We start from the raw sequence: 23,284 nt of genomic DNA on the forward strand, positions 1-23,284 counted from the left end.
CATCCTGTCCCTTTTCATTCTGGCTTTTCAGATGACATGAGGAATCCCAGTGGAAAGATATGCTCTCATCTCTGACTATGTGGCAGAGAGGAAAACGTAATTGATTAGTCTTATTAAGGAAACTGCTTTTGCCAAAAGCATTTAGTTTACCCAGGTTACTCAGTTTATCCATAAAATGAATTATATGCTGTGCAGCTGTAGGAAAAGTACAACTTTCTGTGCAAGGTAGATCTTTTATTTTAATTTTAAAAGAAGTAGCTTCAGTTGCATGAAAATATCCAACTGATAGCAATTCTGAGGAGTGCACTATTAGCTTAATTAGAAAATTAATGAGAAAGGGGCATTATGAGCAAAGAAATGCAGATCTAAAGGATTTCCTTTAAATGTTGTATAATCTCTGTAATATCACTTCTTGTGCCTGTGAAAATATTAAGTGAGAAGAGGTGATTCAAAGACATCAAGAGAAAAAAAATTAGAGAAAGATAGGCAGGGATATAGCATTAAGTGAAAGGTTCAAGAGAAACAGATCTTCCTGGTCCCTCTTTAGTTCACTCTTCTAACAAATAAATCATTGGCACGTAAGCACTTCTACAATGAGAATTACTTGGGAGGAAACACATGCTGGCGTAGTCTTGATGCCCAGCATTGGCTACACCATGTTGGCAGGTATAGCAATATGTTGCACCATATCAATGATCCTGTATACAACAGTTATTGTTAGGCTAACAAAGCTGTCTATAGTTGACAGTCACTAACTATTCCCTAGTAAATTCAGCCATAGTTGATCTTGGAGTAGATTTGACTGTAGAAACAAATGAAGTGGAGTATTTTAGGGTAAAGCTGGGTAAAGCTGCTTTTTCATTGAAGGCTTTGCAGTGGCATGGGGGGGGGGGGCGGGGGAAGAGGTAAGTATTACATATCTGAGTGAATGTGTTACATATAATGAAAAGCAGAGCTATTGCTTATATCTAGCATTTGGTCCTAAAATTCAGTTTTGCATTTATATGGGTTAACTTTTCCATATCACAGTAACTTGATGTATGTTCACACTTTAGAATACAAGCAACTTCTAAATCTTATATTTTTTATCAAAATGAAATAAATCTACATTAGCATTTTTAATAGTCAGAGTAGTGAAATTGGAAGCTGGGTCTGTTTCTGACTCTGCCATTGATACTGAGTGTAACTCCAGTAGGCAAGTTTTCATCTCTTAGCCTATCAAATGGGTATGGTCCAGGAATGCTTCAGGCCATGCGCTCCTGCACAAATTTAGCAATACTCAGGTGAAGCCATCCCTCCTCCACCCCACTTAAATAACTAGCACCAAACAGGGTAACTGTTTGCCAGTTTCCCTCTTCCCTTTTAAAAATGGGATGAAACTCTCCACTAGATTCACTCTTTTCTTCACTGACTGCAGAAGAGAACTGACCTAGGCTCTATCATCTTTGGCAGTTCGGAAACTGTAAGTAGTAAGGCTGACCCCGAATGCAACACCTACCTATTAGGTCATAAATCACATTAGAACATTCCAGTGCAAGATGCTATAAACTGCCATTGTGAAGTGTATTTTGGAGGTCTGTGTCACCATATAGTGGGCACAATAACCTTTCCTTTACTAGCATAGCTGACAGCATTGCTCTTCAGATAGAAGAGTGTCTTTGCCATATTTCATGTTTTACATTTAAGAAGAGGGAGGCATAAGCCCAGCTGTTTTAAACCAAATGAGGATAACACTGGCCATATACCCAGTAAGGCAATCTTTTAAAGATTTTAAAAGCCTATGGATTGTAGCAGCAAGCTTTAGACACCTGTATCTGGTTTTTATTATTGCAACATATGGTCTGAATCAAAGATGGATTTCTCTAAGATACTCATGTTCTGTAGCTTAATTGCTCTCTTTGGGCCTGATCCAACACCTATTGAAGTCAATGGAAAGACACACATGGATTTCAATGGGAGTTGGATCTGGCCCTCCACACCGTGCTGTGCCTCAAAGTGAAAGCAGCAAACCAGCATGTAGCTGGTCAGTGCTGAGGCTATATAGCTTTGAATAATGTTACCTGTCTTATGCCTGATGCAAGAATAAGCCTGTTAAGAGAAGAGGTTCTATAATATTGTATTTATGAGAAACATAGCAACTTCTATTGCTTTTTTCTTCTTCAAATTCACATTTCATCTGCCTTCTCCTGATAATTTTCCGAAGTGGTAAGGAAATTTATCCAAGAATATATTTAACCTTAGAACCTGGGCAAATTTATATAGTCTATATTTATATTTATATTTAGAGTAACAAGAAATATTCACACACACACTAAACTAACCACTCTACTTTTCTAGCATAGCCATTAATAATTAGGCCTACAAATTTGACTTAATTATAGGCTCAGTTGTAAGAAGGGAGTGTAAATTCATAAGATGTCACAGTAACCTATAACAATAAACATTGATGGGGGAAAGGTATAAAAAGGGAGACAAAGATTGAATTATTCCGAACTAAAAGGCCTATATTTTTATTTATATATATATAAATAAATAAATTCAAAGACTGTGTTAAGATCATCTGTGGTAAACAGCGAGAGACAAAATAAATAAATAAATCGATGAACCAAAACTTATCTGTCACATTAGGCATGAGGGTTTGACAAAACAACAAGGAGGGGGACTATTCTGCCCATTACTCCCCTTTTGGGGTCCCAATGGGAAGAGCTTATGAGAAAAAAAATTGGAAACTGCAGCAAATTTTGCCATCATGGCTGCCACCCCCACCATCTCCTTCATCCCCAGACCTCTTTTATCTGATCCTGGAGAAGTGTCCTGACCAGGCCAGAAAGAGGGAGGCTGATGACATCACCACTTCCACCAAGTCAGCTAAATCCAAAACACCACCCCTCTGGGTCCTCTTCACCCTGCCTCCCATGTGATAAGGGAGACAGCTAAAAATAATGTCCGAAATAGCCCAATGCTGGTATGAGTTTGCCAAGTCTCAGAGTGGCTAATGAGACTGTGTGCTGGGCCTGTGGTTTTTTTTGTTTTTTTAGCATTGAGGTTGCAAGTGAGAATCAACACCGGAGACAGAAGCTGCATTTTCTGTCTTTGCTGTCCTTTTTTCTCCCACTTTTGTGGGAGTTAGTGTTGTTTTGAACACTAGGAAGCAGGATTGGACTTCAACAGCAGCAGCAACAGCACAGATCAAGTAACCTTTTCTCTTTTCCCCAAAAAGGACAGTTATTGCCATCTAAGACTGTCAAGGGTTTTTTCCTCCTAAAGACACTCTACAGGTGAACAGAACAAGGGATGTGTTAAAATGCAAGCCCTAATACTTCACATTTCAAAGGCTTTAACTTTCTTTTCTCCATCTTTAATAAAACATTTGAATAATGCGTTTGCCATGGTACTAAATAGGCTGAGGTCTCTATTCCAAATGCCAAACCTAGTTTAACACTGTTTAATGTTGTACAGTGACTGGATTATGTTTACACCTTTGACTCTTTGGGCCCCTATATCCCATATAAATTAAATACAAACATAGAAAATAAAGAAATAACTTCTGATATTATGAGTATAAAGTACTGTATTTCCTCCCACACGTAACAGGCATACATTAGCAACATAATCATTTACTCACCCTAAAAGTTCCATTGAAGTCAGTAGGCTTGCAAGGGTGTAAGTGAGTGAAGAATTGACTTCAGGAATTATTGGTCTGAAAACTTGAATTAAACCCCCTCGAAACTACGGCAGTTAGTGGGCCTCAAAAGACTTAAAAACTTACTAGGTGCTGAAATCTGACTTGCTGGCTGTCGTTAACTTTGCTGGACATAGTTTTTAAATCAGAGCTATGGATACATTTTTGCTCTTATTTATACAGGTGTAAATCTAGAATAGCTCCACTGAAGTGATATCCAGTTTACAGTAGTATAGAAAACCTAATTTCAGTCCCAAGGAAGTGACCCAGGGCCAGACTGTTTAAGGCAGGGGTAGTCAATAGGCAGACTGCAGACTAAATCCAGACCACCACATGCTTTTGAATGGACCCCAAAATCTTTTTATTTACTTATCTTTTATTATTATTTTCTCTGGCATCTGGACCTTGATTATACCTTGACCAAGAAATTAATTGACTGTGTGTGCTTTCGTTAATACATGGAGAGCCTACATTTACACAGCCTAATCTAATGATTGTATTGAAATGTACAAACTTGGATTGTACCTAACCTCTGAAATTGGTCACGGTTATAAATGAAGTATTGGGGGGTGGCTCTCTTTGATGGACACCCAGCCAGCCAGTTAGCTGTAAAATCCCTCTTGGTAGCTATTCTCTGCTTGCTTTACCTGTAAAGGGTTAAAAGTCCCCCAGGTAAAGAAAAGGTAGTAGGCACCTGACCAAAAGAGCCAATGGGAAGGTAGGTTTCAGAGTAGCAGCCGTGTTAGTCTGTATTCGCAAAAAGAAAAGGAGTACTTGTGGCACCTTAGAGACTAACAAATTTATTTGAGCATTTGTTGCATCCAATGAAGTGAGCTGTAGCTCACGAAAGCTTATGCTCAAATAAATCTGTTAGTCTCTAAGGTGCCACAAGTACTCCTTTTCTTAATGGGAAGGTAGAACTTTTTAAATTGCGAAAGAAACTTTCCCTTTGTTGTTCTCTCTGGGCTGCAGGGACACGGAGCAGCAATGCTATAAGCAATTTAAGCCAGGTATGATTATAGATTATCAATTCATACCTCGAGCCTACTTATCTGAAGCCTCAGATAAGTAAGTAAAATTAGGGAATGTCTAAAAAGATACGATTAGGTTTATTTCTGTTTATTTTTTTAAGGCTTGTGGACTCCTCTGTGCTAACCCCAGATGCTTTTGTTTGTAACCTTTAAGTTAACCCCCAAGAAAGCTATTTTGGGTGCTTAATTTTTGGAATGCTCTTTTAAAGTCTAGCAAAAGCCTAAGTTCCAGATGTATTTTCTTCCTTTTTGTTTTTAATAAAATTTACCTTTAAGAACAGGATTGGATTTTTGGTGTCCTAAGAGGCTTGTGCATGTTTTTTGATTAGCTGGTAGCAACAGTTAATTTCCTTTGTTTTCTTTCTCAGCTCTTCCATGGAGGGGGTGAAAGGGCTTGAGGGTACCCCAGAGGGAGGAATTCCTAAGTGCTCCTTCCTGGGTGCAAGGGGATTTTTTGCTTTTGGGTTGTGGCAGTGTTTACCAAGCCCAGGACAGAGAAAAGCTGTAAGCTTGGGAGTTTAATACAAGCCTGGAGTGGCAAGTGTTAATTTTTAAAATCCTTGTGGGCCCCAACCATCTGTACTCAAAATGACAAAGTGGGGATTCAGCCTTGACAGGCACTTTTGAAAATCTGACATTTGTTATTTCCTAGAGCTCAGCAAAAAAGAAGATATTTTCATTTTAAGTGTTATAGGAATAAAGCTTTAGACAAGGAATCCCAAAATTGCACCTTCTTAGGGTGACCATACATCTTGTTTTGGCTAGGACAGTCCCCTTTTTAAGTGCTGTCCTGGACGTCCCAACTTTTTTGACAAAACTGGGCGTTTGTCCCGTTTGCTCTTGCCAACTTATGATCAACATATTCTGTGCTATGGAAAACTCATTTTAAAATACCTCAGTGTCCCTGCTGTGCGGTTCCACCCCACCCCCAAATGTAGATAGATCACGATGTAAGCCAACGGCCATACAACATAGAGATCTATGCTACCAGTGCAAAGCCTTGGACCCTTGATGCTACAGACTGATACCAGAGATCTGTGGGATATGGAATTTGCTTTCCCATAGTTGTCCACTTTATAGAAGAACTAGAGACCTCCAGAAGAGGAGTATAGTTAATATTTATAAAAAGCTAATTAATGTTTTCTCCCAGAACTTCTGGGAAGCAAATAGGTAAGCATTATTCAATTACTATGTCCATTTTACAGATAGGGAAATGAAGACAGAATTAAATGACTTGCCCCAAGGGACTCGGTGGTAGAGCTGGGATTGAAAGCCAGTCCCTATGTAGTATTTTAGGATTAAATTCAGCCCTATGTAGAGAGCCAGAACAAGGCCTGTGCACCACTTAATTTTGACAGCTCAGACAGGACTAACGTGATGTATAGGTCTTGTTCTGAGTCTTTGCACAAGGTTGAATTTCACTTCTAGTATGTTAGATGAGATGAAGTAGATGAGATGTGAGATGAGATGATATGTAGTAGTTAGCAAAAAAGTCTATCCCTTTCTGTGTGCAGAAGAGAATTAATGCTCTCAGGGCAATAAGAAATTAAAACATTCCTTCTACTGAGTAGAGAAAAAGTATTCTTTATTGGAGCCTGCATCACTATATACATATCTTTGTGAAAGTTTCTTCTCAGAAAGAGTTTGGCAGATACCCAAACCCTGCATGAGGGTAGGATGTTTGCAGAAAGCTAGAATCTAGAAAGGTAACTATTTGCAGGTTACTTACTGTATTTAAGAAAATACTGTACAAAACACCATAGTAGGTGGTTAAGTGCTCTGGTTTAGAAGTTGAGATTTTTATTTTATTATTAACTTGTTTGAGGATTTTTATTATTTGGGGTTTTTTAAACTATGAAAATGTGATTCTGTGACAGAAATACTGTTGCAGGTATTACAGCTTTGTGCATTGCAGTGATAGCTGTGGATCACGAAACAGCAGTGTCCAAGCCCAGGGGAACCCTTAATTTCACCACAAAGGTGGCTCTGATAGGACTGGTGGTGTCCCAGATCTTTGGACTACACCTCCACTTTAATGCTAGAAGGCATTAAGTCCTCCTGCGCCGCAGACTGGTACAACAGCGACCCAGTTAATGTTTCCTACATGATCTTTAACTGGAATTCCAAAGCAGAAGGAAAAGTATCTAGATAGCCACAGGAAATCAAGTTTGGACTCTATGCTGCGTAACAACATTCCATTTCTCTTAACATACTGGATTCATAAGAGTTCACTTTAAAATAGTTGAGTATCTCAAAGAGGAAAAAAAAAAAAGCTAGATTCTCAGCAGCTCTGAACTAGTATTGCTTCATTAAGTTCAGAGGAGTTATGCGGATTTATGCCAGCTGAGAATTTGGTCCTGTATTTTTAATTCACAAGTTTTGATTTAGTATAATGGGTCTATCTTTATGCAAGTATTGCTCTAGCATGCTCACCACCTTGGCATCTGAGCACCCAGAGACCTAATTACAGCTGGGAAAAACTAGTGAATATTTTTTCCTGAAATTACACCATTCACCTTCTGGCAAGATTTTACATCCCCCAGACTTTTGGGGCCTGAACTGTTTGCACTGAAGTGTACAAACCTGCAGTTAGAGCATTAGATTATAATCTACCCTGAGAAAGAAGCAGGCAGAGTGTTTTTGGGCTGCACCTGTAACAGACCAAGACAGTCACAGTCACCCTCCTAGTAATCCCAGTGCTCCAGGGATCATGTTAATGGTGCCAGGTCTATACCTGGCACAGCAGCGCACACAGCATGTAGCAAACCTACCCTACGGGGTAGAGACAAGGCTTCCCTCATCCCCGTTGCATTCTGCCCCTTCCGACCTACCTGAATTCGAGGAGGAAATTAACAGTGGTGCTATTTGCTTTTACTCTCATGCTGCTGCTCACAGTTAGAGCAGGTTGGATAACTGTTTTTTGGGGTTTGGTTTTTTGGGTTTTTTTTGTTCTCTTGCCTTTCACAAAAATGCCTCTGAACAGCTAATCATTTTGAATCAATCAACTCAAATATTCCTCCCCCACCCCAAAAAAAAATTCATCAAATTGAAAGTGTTTCATTTGGCCCCAAGTGGATTTTTTATTCTTTTTACAGGCCTAGATTCACAAAATGGCAGGGGGTGGAGGAGATGTAGCCTTCCCTCTAACTTTTATCTCAGCGGTTAGAGTACTCATATAAGATGTGAGAGACCCAGGTTTAATTCCCCATTCTTCCTGAATTAGAGAATGAATTTAAATACAGGTCTCCCATTTCTCAGAAGCACGCTAAAACTACTGGGCTATAAGAGAGTCTGGTAAAGATCTCTCTCAATTTCTGCTGTTGAAGCTATTCCATCTTTTGTAAATTAAACAGTCATTCGCGCAGGGACATGATGTGGAAGATGCAAATTCTTAAGTGAGTACCCTAACCACTAGGGTAGAGTGTCATTCATAGTGGCACCTCAGTCACTCATAATGACTTAGTGCTTCTTCAATGAATATCCATTAGGCCAGAGTGAGATTTGCTCAATAGCCTGGTGGTGACGTTATTCATCCAGGAACTCAGATGCTCTTAAGTGTTGAATTTATGCACCTAAAGTGGCAGTTAGGCACCTAAATCCTTTTGTGGCTCTAGCCCTTCGTTCTCATTCCTACTTCTGCCATTGATTGATTTCAATACTTTGTAGTTACATAGCAAACTAAGAAAAGCAAGTCTCTATGCAAAAATCTTGGGATAACAGAGAGCGGGATTACCAAAAGCAAATGATGTTGAAATAATCCTTTTCCCACTGAAATCAATGATAAAGCACCCGTTAATTTCAAAAAGAACAACGCTCAGCAAAAGTTTTTGCAAATCCCACCAGAAAAGTTGTGTTTACTTGCTTGTGAAGTGCCTATAACTGGTAGCTATATCCAGGCATCTAAAACCAGATTTCCCCCCCCTCCACCCGCCCAACTGAATGCATGCATGCAATTTCCTGTGCAAAACTGTGCATGTGTAGTTTGCATGGACAGATATGCCATCTGTGCATATATAAGTTACATTTTTCCCCTGCACAATTACGAATGTTATAGATTATCATGCAAAGATCATGATTTCAAATTCTTACATAAAGTTGATTATAATCAGAATTATACCTCTTCAGAAAAATCTAAGTCACATGCAACAGTTGTGTCTCAGCTACATTAACTAATTTGATCAAAATAATGACTTTTCAGGAGACTGTACCAACTTATTCATAAGTTTTTAAATAAACTCATCAGAATGAACCAGTTGTCTCATCGTTATTTTGCTCACCAAAAGTGAAATGCAATTGACTTGATGCATTGGTTTTTAACAGGTATCCTGTATGCTATTTTTGAACTAGGCTGCAAAGCTAGGAGTAGCTAAAGGATCTTCAACAACTAAAGCTGAAGCCTAGATGTCACAGATGGTCCTAGTAATGATTGTGGCTTTTTTGCACTGCTGGCTTCCTCTTGCAGCCTTTGCTATGGCAGCAGTGGCTAATCCTCAAGTTCACATTAATCCTGTTATAGCTATCCCTAGAGTACATGAGGGAACCCATCACTGTCTACAACAGAGTTAGCTACATTTTAATGAAGAAACAGCTGAGTTTCAAATAATGTAGTATTGGGGATAGAGATTTAAGAAGAATTTGCTGTTGTTCCTTAGTGGAGTGTCTGCTATATTGAAAGACTAAACTTAAAATTATAAATATTTCTATTTGACAGAGGAATGACATCTCACCCAACCAGCAGAGGCTCCATGAGCCTCCAGGGCATCACGACTGAAGAGACAGTTCCACATTGGGCAGGGTGAGGCTCACAAGCATCAGCACTAAACCATTTATGGAAGCATACAGGACAGCAATCGAACTGCAGCCAGATTTAACGACAAAAATAAGAATAAGCTTAGTCAAAATGAGAAAACAGAAGATAGTGTTGCAATTTAAAGCAACCCTTAAATTTTATTCTTCCATACATGCCTCAGAACGGGCATTCCCATATCTGTCTCCTATTGAAACCAAACCTCCCGCCTTACTATGGCCTTATATACCTGTCCCAGCTGTCCCAGAATGCACTACTCACACTGAGCCTGATCTAAAGCCCACTGAAGTCAACGAAAGTCCTTTAATTGACTATCTTCTGCATTGCACTCAGTTCAGGCAGCAAAACAAAGGTAAATGACAAAATGTAGCACACTGTTGCAATACCCCTGCTTCCAGCTGCTCCTCTCATGCACCAGATTCAGATTTACTCGACCATCTAGACCTGGCCCCTTCCCAGGATTTATAGAAGCTACTCTGTTTCCCCCACCAAGCAGTTTTACAGCTCCTCAGTATGGAGTAGGTGGTTTTTGTCCCTCTTCCCTCCAATTGCACACAACCAGCTTATCGCCTATAGAGGAAAGCCTGGCCCACACAAAACACGTTGTGGTGCTTTAATAGATAGCTGCATACACGATCTTCCTAGTAAGGCCCTTAGTGAACACATTCGTTCCAAGAGGGAGAGACTTTGCCAACCTTTTAAAGGTTAGATCAGTTTAGATACCTTCATTTTGCCACCTATTCTCCTTCAGTATGCTTACCTTTTCACAGTCTTTAGGTACTGATACCTGCTTAATTATCACTATATTTAATAGCCAGAACCTAAGCAGATGCACATGTGAAGATTAGACTAAATCCATAGTTGAAGTGTCATTAAATCCTTTCCAATCACATTGTCATCTGCAGCTGGTGCACAGTTCTGATTTGTTGGCAGCGCACTAGGGCACAAGAGAAACATCTACATCACATTCTTCAACTTTTCTTTACCATCACGGTTCTTCTGATGTCTGACTATTCCTTTTAATTTCTATAAATGTTGGCTTTTCTTTAAAAGTTAAGTAATTTTTAGAATCAAATACAATATTTTTGAGCACAGGTATTCACACTTATAAGTTAATATTGGAGACCACTTTTTTCAAATGTTGCCTCTTGTTTTTCTTCAATATAGGTTGTGACAACCTATATTCTGGTTGGACTCTCCCCCTCCATTTCTTTCCTGTATTGCAGGATCACCAGCTGCACCAATGACAAAGTTAAACCACAAGTCTTTCCATAGACTGGCAGATAACTATTTGGGGAGCAGTTGGGATATCTGCAACTCAAAAATTCCAGAGTGTACAAGATGTCAACTGAGAAGGCATTTCTAGAGCCAGCTGTAGTAAGGGGCCCTGAAACATAAACCCTTGTATCAGAGGCCTGGTCTGAGGCCTAAAGCCTGAACCAAAGTACTTCCAGGCATTGCTTAGCAAAGCTGGGGTGTGAGCCAGAGGCAGGCCCGAATTGCAGAACTTGGCAAGAAAAGGGCTCCTAGAAAGCATGCACTGATGATATAAGTAGTAATAAAAGGAACCTGGACATCCCGATACGAGGACACTTCACAGAAACAACAAGGAACAGCCAGGTGCATCCCAAAGACGGGGTCAAAAGGACAGCATGATGGACAGATCTGTTTGTTTGAACCAACACAATCAAAGGGGGAGACAGCAGCCTAATGAGTCAAAGGGCTGTATCTCAATACGTCAGTAGGGATGAGTAATCTGTCCTCCAACTATATAAAAGTAGGTCCCAGAGCGCATATCTTTGTCCAGCCTAGGGGGCAGTGGAGTGTCCCGCCACTGACTGAGCTGTGTCCATTGCCAGGGGACACATATTTGTAGTACGTCCTGTAGAGTCTAGAGGAAACTATTACTGTGCTTTATTTGACAATAAACCTAGCCAGCTGCCTTCGTACCTTACTAGAGTCTGTGGTCTTTGGGGGTTCTCTCGGGGTCTGCTGTGTCAGCTATCTGTTCAGAGCTGGGGCAGCACACAGAGGGAACACGCCCGCAGCCGACTGTTCTCATCATTGAATCAGAGCAGAGCACCTCACCGGTAACTACCAGCAACACCAGCAGCTATTCCCCTCTGTCTATACCCTCAGCTCATATGCAAAATACGCCAGTTATTCCACAGTTTCTTGTCCAACACACCACAGTCACCCAAGTACACTATCCAGCCTTCTGAAACTAAAAACAAGTATTAGTTTCACCAAGCCTTGTCAGTTTAAGATTTTTCTTTAATTGCACAACAAGACAAAGATACCAGGAAGTACAAACAATGACACAGTAAAGTCAAAGGATTTTCATAAACAATCGATCAAAAAAACCCAAAAAACAAAACAAAAAAAACCCAAAACCCCACTATGGTTGTCCTGTTGGTAGTAAGCTTGCAGGGTAAGTAGATAGTAGCATACCGTATTGTTTCCATACTTATGCTGCCACCTAGTGGCTGTTCAAAGTACCATAAGTACAATTTTTAAACTACCTGAAGCATGGACATCTCTCTACTTTCTTCAGATATTGTCTCACTAGAGACCATGCTATTTCTAATTGTTTCTCTGGATAAAGAGAAAATTCAGTTTAAACACCAGAAACTATTTTACGCTGCACGTAGGAGTTACAAAAAATGTATTACACTGGAATTATTTGGAAGGCATAATTGACTAGGAACTTCCGCTGCTAAAGGTAGAAGTCCATTATCCTTATAAAAATATATAATAAGCCCCCAAAAAATCATTTAGGGTGGATTCACAAAGATACTTAGGTACCTAAGTTTGGGTTGAGGCACCTAAGCCCTAACTGTAGACTCCACTGATTCACAAAGCTCCTACCCAACCCTGTAGGGTCCTAAACTCACTCGGCACCTAATTTTTCAGAGTTAAAGAGTTCCATAGGTAAAGTTTCTTCTGTTGGGCATACACATTGCTGCCTCACTCTAGGCATCAGGATGCTTACTCCTATCTACATCCCTGAGTGAGTCACAAACTGGGGGAAAATAGCAGGCAAATGCTTATCTAGTAGGTATGCTCAGAGGATGTCTACCAGATTGGGTCCCATTCAAAAATCTGGATGGATGAGGAGGCCAGCTACTGGAGGGGGTCCCATCCGAAAATCTGGCCAGAAGTGGTGCCACTTAACTTATAACTTTTAGCTTAGTGGTTAGAGCATTCACCTGGAATGTGGGAGACTCAGCATCAATTCCCCTTGTGCCTGCAGAGGAGAAAGGCTGTGAACAGGGATCTCACTCTTCTCAAGAGTGCTCTAACCACTGAGCTATGGAATATTCACGTGTGGGACTCCCTCAATCTGTCCTCTTGAAGCTTCTCCACTATGTATAAATAAATAGAGAAAGAGAATGACTGTGTAGCCTGGGTGTTCGGGCACCCACCTGGTAGGTGGGAGATCCAAGGTACAGTTCACCCAGAGGTGAAAGTAAGCTGGTATACCCAGGTACGGCGCAGGCCCTTTAAATAGCCCCCAGAACCCTGGGGTAGCGGGGGCTCCAGCTGCCTCTGTCGCCCCAGTCCTTTAAATAGCTGCTGGAGCCCAGCTGCTTCCCCAGGGCTCTGGCGGCTAATTAAAGGACCAGGGCCGTAGAAGCAGTGGAGCCCCGGGCCCTTTAAATAGCCCCAGGAGCCCTGGGCTGCTGCTGATACCCTGGTGGGGGGGGAGGAGAAGGTGGGGACACTTACCTTACAGGGTGGGTTGGGGCTGGCTCTGACCCCCTCAGCCCCACTCCTTCCGGCAGCCAGAGCTGGCCCCAGCATACCGGTAAGTCACTCGACTTACTTTCACCCCTGAGTTCACCTGGTCCTGTGATGAAAGTACTTATACACGGTGGAACAGTTTCCAAGCTGGAGACACTGACGAAGCCCCACATCAGAGTCTCTTATTGCTCAGGGTTAAAGCACACTCCTGAGACATAAGAGACCTCCCTGTTCAACTCTTTTCTCCCACTCTGGAGGAAAAAAAATAGTGGTGGGGGGAGAACTGAACACAGATCTCCCATATGAATACCCCAACCATTGAGTTAAAAGCTGTAAGTCAGGTGGCACCTCCTCCCCCAGCCATTTTGTGTAGAGTGAGGCAGGACCCCTAACTCATTCTCATAAGAAACACCTTAGGCACTTAAGTTGCCTGACTTCAAGAGAAGGGTTCCCAAGCTGTGAATTGCTACCAGAGGTCCCTGGAGCCTGGACTTAGGAACCTATTTCCAGGAGAGGGTTGGCATCTCCCATTGGCTAGTTTGGTAGCTCCCCACCTTGCATGCTGGCTTTTGTGAATTGCAGTTCCCTATTTTCACTACTTTTACAAGACCACGATAAATTTCATACAAAGTGTACCTTATGAAGTATCATTTAAAACTCAATTTGCTGATGATTGCCCTGCTAAAATGTGTGGCAACGTTTTATGTAAAATTATAAAATTCTACTGTATAAGGCATGTTCCAAGTCTGGGGAAACAGCTTCAAACTAGCTCCCCAGAGAGAAAAGGCTAGCCAACATCTCAGCCAGGACTATCATCTGGTTAAGTGGCCATTCTTTGGCAGGAAAAAGGGTGTGAGCAAGAAATTTACATTTTGGCAATGGAACAGCTGGAGATTCCTGTGCAAATAGACTGTCTCCTGAACCTCAGCTGGAGATGATTTTCAAAGAGGAAAATAACTATAAGAAGTGAGAACGGAGGACACAAATCATCCCTCCTCCCTTTCTCTCTGCCCACAATATCCACAACGCCTGCAGGACAAGGAAGAAGCATTGGACTGGGGGAGAGGTCCTGGCTGAAAGGCATCCAACCACTAAGACTGTCTCTCACCACATGATTTGCATTTTGTTTTAAGTTCACTTAGCTTGTTAAGTTAGATATTAGTTTACATTTACCTTTTATTTCTTTGTAACCAATTATGACTTGTGCCTTATTACTTGTAATCACTTAATCTTTCTTTCAGAGTAGCAGCCATGTTAGTCTATATTCGCAAAAAGAAAAGGAGTACTTGTGGCACCTTAGAGACTAACCAATTTATTTGAGCATAAGCTTTCGTGAGCTACAGCCACAAGTACTCCTTTCCTTTTTAATCTTTTTAATCTTTCCGTAGTTAATAAACTTGTTCTATTGTTTTATTTAATCTAACGTGTTTGGGAACTTCATTTGGGATAACAAGATTTGTGCACGTCATTTCCTATTAATGAAATGGCAGACTTTCTCTGAACTTGTATTGTCCAGAAGGGTACAGGGCAGTACAAGACTCACATTTCTCTGGGACTGGGAATTTGCTGGTGTTACTCTGTAATATAATTCATGGGTGGGTGGGTGGGTGGCTAGCTGTAGCACTCATACAGTATAGCTGGGGGTGATTTACATGCTGAAAGCTGTATGGGAGCAGACTAGAAGTGGTTGCTCTCACAGTGTAAAAGACACCCCAAATTGGAGAATTGAGGGGGGACAGCTGTTCAACAGTTCAGATTGTACCTTGGGGGAGAGAGGTGCTTGTGACATTACCCAAATCATTGTACAGAGAGCCCAGGCACCTAACTCAGGTTTTGTGAATTACAGTGCTGTTTCTGTGATCTAAGCACCTAGGTTAGGCATTGAGATGCTCAGCGTCACAAAACCCAAGTCTTTTTGTGAATCTAGCCCTTTCTTCCCAGAAAGATATTTCATTTCATACAAGAAATTCGTCATACCAACAGAAATAAAAAAACAAACCTAAAGCTACTCTGTCAATATAGGATCATAGTGGTTAGAAATTGAAAAAGACTTCTTAGATATAGGAGTCTATCCCCTGTAAGCAGAAGATATCATCCCTTTGCACCTCCCTCCCCAGGTTATGTTGCATATTAAATTGGTATTGATACTGCTAATAATTTAGTAGTGTAGAGTCCCTATTCTGTGTGCCATCCTGCATTTAGGCTGCAGTCTAGACATTAATAAACGGTCTTAAAAGACATAATAATCAGGGACAGATTTTGACACAGGGCCTCTCTGCCACTCAGAAAACATGAGAAAATAAATCAATCAGAGCAAAAAGCACTTTCATCCTAATTCTAGACAATAACCAGAGCTGTTGTCTTAACAGAATAGGTTTTTTTTGGTCGAAAGACTGAAATCTTCTCCAATTCCTAGACTATACAGTGCATGTGAGAATATTTCAGTACTGGGCTCTGGAGAAACAGCCATGGGACTTCACTGAACTGTCTAAAACTGAGGCTTACTTAATTTAAAAAAAAAAAAAAAGTTAACAAGATCAGCTAGCAAAAATTCCAACCTCTATTATTTTGATTATTTTCACAGGGATAGAAGGCCTTCTCCAAATGCTACATACAAAAGTACAATGTGTGTACATAAGAGGCATATATTGACACTTATTCTAACAATTTTTCTTTTGAGTGTGTTCAAGACCCAGACTGAACTGGGTATGATGTCATTTCAGTCCTGTGACTCTCATGCTATCTCTTCTATATGGGAGAAATCCACAGCTCTATGAAAAGGAGATGTGTCTGATGATTAAATATCCACAGTGGCTTCCAGTTCCCCTTCAAGACATGGCAGAGTTGCTCCAATGTAGACCACATTGAAGAATACTTGATTGGAAAGTTGTGTAGTTTCAACTTGTTACATATGATATCCTATAGTGAGGCCCTGATAGCAATGCAGCATTACCATGTGTAATTTTCTGTCCTTATTAAACCTTGGTAGAAGGTCCATTTTATGATGCATGTAAAATCCCAGAAATAGATGTACTTAGTTACTTATTAACTTTTAAAGAAGCTAAATTTAGAGTAAATCAATTCACCACCTAGACACGGGTGCCATGTGCTGGTGTCCAAGTTACCATCTGATAGGAAACTAAACAATTCATTTTGTACAAGGATTTGTAAGGCAGAGAAAGAAAGAAAAGTCTCACTATGGCTTGGGACTTTACGTTATTTTTATATAGATATAAAAATCACAAAGCCACCAGGAAAAAGCCTCAGTCTCTAGGGCCTTCTGTAAGTTAACACAGAACTGATCTATTGCGTGCACAGCTCTCACTGGCATCACAAATCTCCCATTAGCCTGCAGCCAAGATGACCACAGCACAGCCGATGAATTTCAAAATGCCAATTGAGCCACTTCAGGCCTTATTTACCCCCAGCCAAAATGGCTGCCCAGCCAAATCTTTCCTCCTGTGCCTACTTTCAAAGGAACTTCCCACTGTCTCATGTCACTACACCAGGTTTCAGAGTAACAGCCGTGTTAGTCTGTATTCGCAAAAAGAAAAGGAGTACTTGTGGCACCTTAGAGACTAACCAATTTATTTGAGCATGAGCTTTCGTGAGCTACAGCTCACTTCATCGGATGCATACCGTGGAAACTGCAGCAGACTTTATATACACACAGAGAATATGAAACAATACCTCCTCCCATCCCACTGTCCTGCTGGTAATAGCTTATCTAAAGTGATCATCAAGTTGAGCCATTTCCAGCACAAATCCAGGTTTTCTCACCCTCCACCTCCCCACACACAAACTCACTCTCCTGCTGGTAATAGCCCATCCAAAGTGACAACACTCTACACAATGTGCATGATAATCAAGTTGGGCCATTTCCTGCACAAATCCAGGTTCTCTCACCCCCTCACCTCCCTCCAAAAAACACACACACAAACTCACTATCCTGCTGGTAATAGCTCATCCAAAGTGACCACTCTCCCTACAATGTGCATGATAATCAAGGTGGGCCATTTCCAGCACAAATTCATATGTGTGGGGGGTGTATGGGGGTGGGGGGGGGTGAGAAAACCTGAATTTGTGCTGGAAATGGCCCACCTTGATTATCATGCACATTGTAGGGAGAGTGGTCACTTTGGATGAGCTATTACCAGCAGGATAGTGAGTTTGTGTGTGTGTTTTTTGGAGGGGGGTGAGGGGGTGAGAGAACCTGGATTTGTGCAGGAAATGGCCCAACTTGATTATCATGCACATTGTGTAGAGAGTTGTCACTTTGGATGGGCTATTACCAGCAGGAGAGTGAATTTGTGTGTGGGGGGGTGGAGGGTGAGAAAACCTGGATTTGTGCTGGAAATGGCCCAACTTGATGATCACTTTAGATAAGCTATTACCAGCAGGACAGTGGGGTGGGAGGAGGTATTGTTTTATATTCTCTATGTGTATATAAAGTCTGCTGCAGTTTCCACGATATGCATCCAATGAAGTGAGCTGTAGCTCACAAAAGCTCATGCTCAAATAAATTGGTTAGTCTCTAAGGTGCCACAAGTACTCCTTTTCTTTTTGCGACTACACCAGGTGTCCTCCAACTTTGGATCTGTTGCCGGCACCCAGTGCCGAGAGGCTGAACAACAGCTTGAGTTGGTTCGTTACCCGGTGTGCTACACCCAATAATCACAACGGGGTGGAGAAGCAGAAAAGTTTATTTGCAGCTGCAATAAGGTACAGGGAGAATAAAATCTCAAATCCTGCACAACAGAGCAGGAAGTTACACAGGCTTCTATACATCCTTTTTCCCAGCATACTTATCCAATAGCAAGCTGCTCCAAGTATCCATATAGCCAGCCAATCCAGTTCCCAGCTAGTTCCCTGATTCTCTGTATCATTTGTTAAACTATACATAAAGCTGCTTTATTCAGCATTGTTCTTCCATATCTCCCCTGTTTGGCCTTGCTTAGTTTCAGGCAGTCTGACTCTGCAACATACTGTTGCAGATTCTCAGCATAACTGCTGTGTGTGCCTCCAGGCGGGGGGGGCCAAGGACACTTGGGCCTAGCACGCAGAGCTGCTGTGAGTGCCTCCAGGCAGGAGGAGGGGGGCCAAGGACACCGGGGCCTAGTGCGAGGGGGCTTCATCGACACTCGTGGTCTTCCATCCCCTCGAGTTACCTAGTGGCCATGCCCCAGTGTTCCCAACAGATCTCTGAATATTCCTCATCAAGGAAAAGGAAACTGACTAAAAAAAAGAAAAATCCATAGGGTTGGGGGTCACAGGAATTACATCAGCTTGGTGACACAACACATACTGGGAGTGCTCTGCCAATGGCATCTCCCCAGTTTTTGCTTTCCTTTGTGAGGGAGGATGGGTGCAGCTACACAAGGCAGAGAGATAGGGTGCCAGGGGAAACAGAAACGAGGGGTGCTGTAAGTATCAAAAACCACTTCCCATCCAAATTTCCTACCCCACCAAACTTTGTCAATAGCTGGGCCAGGTGATAATTCTGACTACTAATTATATATACACTTAATCAAAATTTGACATTGAATACTTTTTAAAATGAGTTGCCTACAGTTGTGAGCATCCAGTTGTCTCTTGTGTTGCAAATATTTTGTTTTCCTACTGTGAGTTTTCTGGTTTGTTGGAAGAAGACCTGATATTTACAAGAACCATAAAATATTTCACTTCATAAATATGCTTATAGCTTCTTTCACCATTGCTCTCAGTGATTACTAATGGTTTATTTCTTTTTGGAATACGTGTTACAATGGGCTCATGTTCATATATAAAACTATGTCTGCAATGTTGTAGCCATGTTAGGCCCAGATTATGAGAGAGACAAGGCGGGTGAGATTATACCTTTTATTGGACTAACCTCTGTTGGTAGAAGAGACAAACTTTGAGCTTACACAGACGTCTTCTTCTGGTCTGGGACTAGGAAAGGTACTCAGGCCATATCTACACTACAAACTTATGTTGACTGAAGATAGTCGGCATACAGCCACCTCAGTTAGTATTTCACTTGTGGGAGTACATACTTGGTTCCTTGCGTCAGCAGTGTGTGTACTCACCAGGAGTGCTTCTATCAATGCAGAGTGCAGTGCACCATAGATAGGTTTCCCATTGTGCAACTCCTCACCAGCCAGCAGGCTGTCTTTAGGAAAGTTTTGGCACTGCACAATGGAGCTGAAAAGAGTCACACAGGGTGACTGGGAGCATGGGAGGCAATTTCCCAGGTTGTAACTGTCTCTGTCCCATAATTTGGGTCTTTCCCCTTCCCCCCAAAATCCCACAAACCTGCATAGCCCTCCTTGCTGTCCACCACTCTCTGATAAATCTGCACTATTTTCATGAACATTGCAAGCACAGAGAACACAATCCTGGAGTATTTGCAGAGCTACAAGAACCATGAATGAGAAGGGAACATCCTGATTCCTTGGAGGACAGACTGCTGTGGGACAGAAGAACCCACTCAAGGCTATTGCTGTCATTCTCAAAGCAGCTGCAGAGGGAGTGTCACTTCTGGCCCTGAGAAACAAGCACTGACTGGTGGGATCACATCTTAATGCAGGTTTGGGATGATGGGCAAGTGGCTACAGAACTTTCTGATGCACCAGGCCACGTCCCTGGATTGTGCATTGAGATCACCTAGCCCTCCAGTGCGGGGACACCGAAATGAGAGATGCACCGACAGTGGAGACGCAAATGGCAATCTCACTCTGAGAACTTGCAGTGCCAGATTCCTACCAGTCAGCTGGGAATCAATTTGGAGTCGGGAGATTCACCAGAAGGGCCACTGATCGCTTCCTGCTACACTGCCAGGGCTGGCTCCAGGCACCAGCTTTCCAAGCAGGTGCTTGGGGCGGCATTGAGACTGGGGCGGCCGTCCGTGCCCCGCGGCGGTAATTCGATGGCAGCTCCGCTGCTCTTCCAGCCGCAGCGGCTTTTGGGCAGCAGCTCCACCGCTCTTCGGGGCGTGGTGGCCAATCAGCGGCAGCTCTGCCGCTCATGAGGCGGCGGCAATTCGGCGGTGACTGCGTGGGGCGGCAAAAGTGGTAGAGCCGCCCCTGTACACTGCACTTTGATTCCGGGCACTGTGCAGGACATAGCGAACAGATCTGCAGCAATGGGGTTCCCGAATTGCGGTGGAGCAATAGATCCACCCCACACATCCCTGTTTTGGCCCCAGACCACGTTGCCACTGAGTGCCTCAAGAGAAAGGGCTACTTTTCTATGGTTATGCAAGCATTGTGGAGCACCAGGGGACACTTCACAGATATCAGTATGGGCTGTTAAGGGAAGTGCATGATGTTCACGTCTTTAGGAACACAGGACTGATCAAGCTTGTCTGCTTCCCGACAAGCAGATTACCATTGGGAATGTTGAAGTGTCCATTGTGACCCTTGAGGGCCCAGCCTACCCCTTGCTCAGGAAGCCATACCCCTACCAACTTGATGACACCAAGGAATGATTCAGCTGTCTGCTCACCAGCTGCAGAATGGTAGATGAATGTGCTTTTGGTCATGTGAGGAAACACTGCCAGTGGCCCTTCAAAAGATTGGATCTCAAGGAGAAAAATATCCCCACAGTTGCAGCTGCCTGCTGTGTCCTGCATAATGTAAGTGAAGTAAAGGGGGAAGAGTTTCCACTGGGGTGGATGGCAGAGATGGAGCAGCTGTCTGCTGAATTTGAACAGCCAGATACAAGGGCTATTAGAAGAACTCAGTGGGGAGCTATTCAGATGATGGAAGCTTTGAAAGCCCATTTTAACAGTGAGCCAGAGTCTCATGTGTTGTTGGAGTGTGCTTTACCTGACCCAACTCTCTTGTGGCTGGGTGGGAACTACGAAGCGATGACTGTCCATGTAGGAATTAGGACTGTCTAGAGATTAACAAAATTAATCACGATTAATCATAATTTTAATCGCACTGTTAAACAGTATTAAAATACCTTTTATTTAAATACTTTTGGGATTTTCTATATTGTCAAATATAGGGTCAGGGATGGGGGCTCTGGGCTCTCATGGGGCTCTAGCCCACCCCTTCTTCCCCCCCCCACCAATCACCCGGGAAGATACGGGCTGGGGCTGCTTCAGACCCCTGCTGCCAATGCCTCCTGCCTGGCCCACAGGTATGATATTAACCCGTTGAACAAATTAATGCGTTATTTTGCTTTCAGTTAATCACAGGCTTTAGCTGCGATTAACTGACAGCCCTACTAGGAATATAATATTTCTAATGCACCTATTAACGTTTTGAACCTCTGAGTTGTGTGACACTGTGCAGTAACAAGTGATTGGTTGCTTTCAGAAGGGAGCATTCAGCCGCATGTGTTATGAACTAATAGGTTAATTCTGTAACAGAATAAAATTATATTATCTAGAACAAAGTCAGAAAAGCAAGTGCAGTTTTAAAACAAATAATTTATGATGTGTTTAATGAAAGAGAACCAAACTTAAGGGGAAAGAACATTCACATCCATTTCAGCTTAACATACTCCAACTGGGGCTTTCGCAGGTCTGTATGTGAAGCTATGATTTTCTTTAATATACCCCAGTATGCAGCGGCTGGGGCAGTGCTGCAACCCAGGGGCCATGCGGAACATTGAGAGGGGCATAGGAAGGTCCAGATATTGAGTTCTCAGTGGGCTGCAGAGGTATATTCGACAGTCCTGGGTTAACCTACAGGTCCACCAAAGGCCCCAGCATCTGTGTTTACTGCCTGAGAAGCCCCATTACATCCTGGGGAATCTCCCTCTTTTCCTGCTGGGACTCTCTCCTCTACTTATTCATCCTCCAGGCTGGGTGCTCATTGTCCAATGCAGCACTGGCTTGCAGGATCATATCATCCCAAGCCCTATTCTTTCTCCTCTTCATCTGGCTCAGGCGTTCTGTGTGCGGGGCAGGTGGGGTGGGGGGAGGGGAGAAGAAGAGTCCCTTAAGGCCACAGTGGCAGCAGCTGACAATAAGACAGAGGTACCATTGTCAGCATATGCACCACAGAAAGCGAAACCTAAGATGCTGACCTCACTCCCCTGAAGTTTTAAGCTCTATATTCTTACTTTAACTTGGGATAGCTTGTGCATGGTACCAGTCACTGCACCAGCTATGGTGAGTATGGCCTGCGAGGGGCTGGGGAAAATGAAGGAGGAATTGCTTGATTGCATGTATAAGCAAGATCTGAATGAGCTCTTCCCTGACATCTAGTGATGAGCTGCGGGAATAAGACTTCAGAAATTGACTGTTTGCACAGACACCCATACACTTTCTAAGTGGACAGCAGATGGAGCTGTTTTGCCAAAGTGATCACACATGTCTGGTGTTGGTTACAAATCACCAATATTGAATGCAGGGGTAATGAAATGGAATCTTTATTGTATGAGTGAAGGGCAGCAGAACTGTACTTAGCCTGGCCTGACTGAGAGGGTATAATGCTGAGCCAGCAAAGATTAAACAATCAGCAAGCGAGGCAACCTGAAAGCAACCCTTTAAGGACATATCAAAAGGGTATTGAAACAGTAAACAGGGTCTTCCTTGTAGATTGTTATCAAAGCTGTGTTAAGTAGAGTACAATCTTTAACCTGTTTGCCTGTATTGTTAGAGAATACAGCTTCTAAATATGTCTATGCTTACCTGCATCCTATTGGAAATCTAACGTGATCTAATTAGCTTGTAGATCACAAATCCTGTTCCTGTCTTATAATGCTTCATTACTGTATTCTATTGACTTGGAGATCAAAGGGGGATACAGTAGAACCTCAGTTATGAACACCTTGGGGAAGAAGATTGGTTGTAACTGCACAAAACATTATGGATATTCTTTCAAAAGTTCACAACTGAACATTGACTTAATACAGCTTTGAAACTTTACTAGGCAGAAGAAAAATCCTGCTTTAACCATTTTAATTTAAAAGAAACATGCACAAACCGTTTCCTTATCTTGCCAAATCTTTTTTTAAATTTTTCCTTTTTTTTTTTTTTTTTTTTGTGTGGTTTACATTGAACACAGTACTGTACGTGCTTTT

At 42.3% G+C, this 23,284-nt stretch overlaps 1 pseudogene; it reads left to right on the forward strand.

Annotated features, from left to right (window-relative positions):
• Positions 1-593: 593 nt before the first annotated feature.
• On the forward strand, positions 594-9,316 carry LOC125639728 (parapinopsin-like; annotated as a pseudogene).
• The last annotated feature ends 13,968 nt before the right edge of the window (positions 9,317-23,284 follow it).

The sequence above is a fragment of the Caretta caretta genome, chromosome 7 (genome assembly GCF_965140235.1).
Source record: "Caretta caretta isolate rCarCar2 chromosome 7, rCarCar1.hap1, whole genome shotgun sequence".
Classification (NCBI taxonomy): Eukaryota; Metazoa; Chordata; order Testudines; family Cheloniidae; genus Caretta; species Caretta caretta.